Genomic DNA, 2822 nt, shown 5'->3' with positions numbered 1-2822 from the left:
CACCTGAGGCGATTCCCATAGTGAGATACCTCACTCTGTTTTCAGAGAAACGGGTTATGCGAGTAACCTTACGTTTTCTTGAAACTACATCAAAACCCTTGTCAGACCAACAGAAGTCGCCCAAATGTTGTCCCAACCAGTCAAACACAGTTGACTGAACAAAGAATATTGCTGAAATGTTAAGGCTTTGTGTTGTCTTCTGTATTCTGCTTGTATTTCCACAGCGTGAAAAATAAGATTGTTTAATGATTGATTATGAATAAACTGCTTGTTAAATAAACTCACACACTCACATTTTCAGCTATGCCCTGCTGTGTGAAAAGAACCGGACAACTTTTCTGTCACAGTGAGTTTAGTAGCTTACAAATGTGTGGATAGTTAGCAATTACCAAATAGGCCACATTTATGCAAATTTGCCAAGTGTTATTTTCAATGTTTTTGTTTATTTTCTTCTTAACGTCATTCCAGCATCTATGGCTATATTCATGACAAGAACCATGTTTAAATCATACATTTTCATATAACCTCTGTATAATGCCTGTAATAACAGTGTTTAGTTTATGTAACCACTATAATCCTGTTCCACAAGCGCCACCTTCTGGCAAAGAGTGAATTTGCATATTCACTTCACATTTACATTTAGTCATTTAGCAGACGCTTTTATCCAAAGCAACTTACAAATGAGGACAATGAATTTGCATATTCACTTTTATTCACATATTATGTGTAACGGTGTTGTAAATGTTAACTGGCATATCAACAAGAAAAAAAAAATCGAAATTCAACATAAATAAGGAAGCTAAAAAAGTAAGTAAGTAAATAAATATCTGGGGTTGGGGGGCCTACTGTAAAGCTGTAGCCCAGGGGCCTCTGGTTATCTTAAGGTGGCCCTGCCTGTCAGCACGTGAACACAGAGAAAATATTAGGTTAAAAAACATTAGAAAACACTGCATGCACATTTAGAGAGTGTTCAGAGGAACAACCGTTTGAAGTTGTTTTGGTTCACTGGATTGTGAAGCAGTGTGTCCGTTGGTGCAAATGCAAATCATACACACAGAGATCATGACAGATATAACCAATAGATGGCTACACATGACGTACTGTCAGTTCAGTTGTTTCAACTTTCTTTAGACAGTCTGGTGGTATTTGCAATAGACCACCTCATGCAAATAAGGATTTTCTTTATGAATTTGCTGAATTTATGGGGGAAATTGCCACCAATTATGATAGAATTTTAATTTTGGGGGATTTTAATATTCACGTGTGCTGTGACTCCAAGCCACTTTCAAAAGACTTCCTCTTTACAGATTCCTCAATATAAATTATTCCTCAATACAAATTATTGAGACTGTCGGCCCTGACCTGTTGTCTGTTATTAACAAATGTCTTTATACTGGGACTGTCCCTGGCGACTTGAAGCTTGCCACAGTGCGGCCTCATCTAAAAACAAAAAAACAAAAACAAATTTGGATTCCACATTACTGGCTAACTTTCGTCCCATTTCAAATTTGTCTTTTCTTTCCAAAATTTGAGAGAGAGTGGTTCTAAATCAACTTCAGTCTTATTTGACTATCAATTCAATTTCTGAAGGAAAGTTTTAAATCCTGTCACAGCACTGCACAGCACTGAGCTCTTTTAAGAGTTTTTAATGATATCATGCTAATTACTGACTCTGGGAAGTCTATGGCTCTAGTTCTGTTAAACCTCAGTTCTGCCTTTGATTTAGTCGACCATAATACTCTTATATCACGTCTTGAAACATGCGTTAGCCTTCGGGGCACGGTGTTGCAGTGGCTTCATTCATATCTCACTAATAGGAGGTATGTTGTTAGTATTGGACACCAATCCTCATCTGAAATATATTTAAAGTCTGGTGTTCCCCAGGGCTCGATTCTTGGTCTGGTGCTGTTTTCCCTTTACATGCTTCCTCTAGGATCTAGTTTTAACAAGTATGGGGTCTCTTTTCATCTGTATGCAGATGACACCCAAATCTATATCCCCTTAAATTGTGAAAACAAGCAGGCTTTAAAGTCTAGTGGTTTACTGCAAGCTCACAGGACAAGACTCAAAAACAGAGGTGATCGTGCTTTTTCTGTTGGCGGCCCTAAGTTATAGAATAGTCTCCCGGTTCATATCAGCCTTCATAACTGCTTTAACTTTATCTACTTTTAAGTCTACTCTTAAAACTTGTTTTTGGCATTCAATATTTCTTGACTTGCTGTGTAATGAATTTCTGTTTTGATGAACTTCACCCATTTTACAGTTTGTATGTTATTGTTTATAATTTTGTTTATTTGTATACCACTGTGGTCACTGTGGTCAACTTCAGTCGTTTTAAAATGTGCTATATAAAAAAAACATTAGGGCTGCCCTATTTTTCTGGTTTTTCTGGTCGACTAGTAGTCGTTCATTTTAAGCATTAGTCGACTAATCGCACGTTTATTAATAAACCATTTAAATCATTAACAAGCCTTTAATTGCCTACACAGCCTAATAAGCGCTCAAGCGCACACATAAAGCTTGCCACCGCACACCGGCAGAAGTAATAATTATGAATGTGTTAGGGAAAACAGTAAGGAGGCTGCATTAACATTTTAAAAATGTATTGATAAACTAGTGCTTTCTTTGTTTTCGGTTTAAGAGATGAAGTCAGCGACACTGACTCATCTCCGCAGTAGAGGATGCGCCTGTATGCACGTTTCATATGGATTACATGATCTGGGAATATTTGTTTTCCATTTGAATTGGCTCATTTGAAAGTAGACATTTCACTCTTTATAGATATATTTTTCATGTCTGTAAGGCAAGTATACACAGAGTTT

This window comes from Sinocyclocheilus rhinocerous, unplaced genomic scaffold, assembly GCF_001515625.1.
Source record: "Sinocyclocheilus rhinocerous isolate Xijiao unplaced genomic scaffold, SAMN03320098_v1.1 scaffold2561, whole genome shotgun sequence".
Taxonomy (NCBI): Eukaryota; Metazoa; Chordata; class Actinopteri; order Cypriniformes; family Cyprinidae; genus Sinocyclocheilus; species Sinocyclocheilus rhinocerous.
This window is presented reverse-complemented; position numbering follows the sequence as displayed.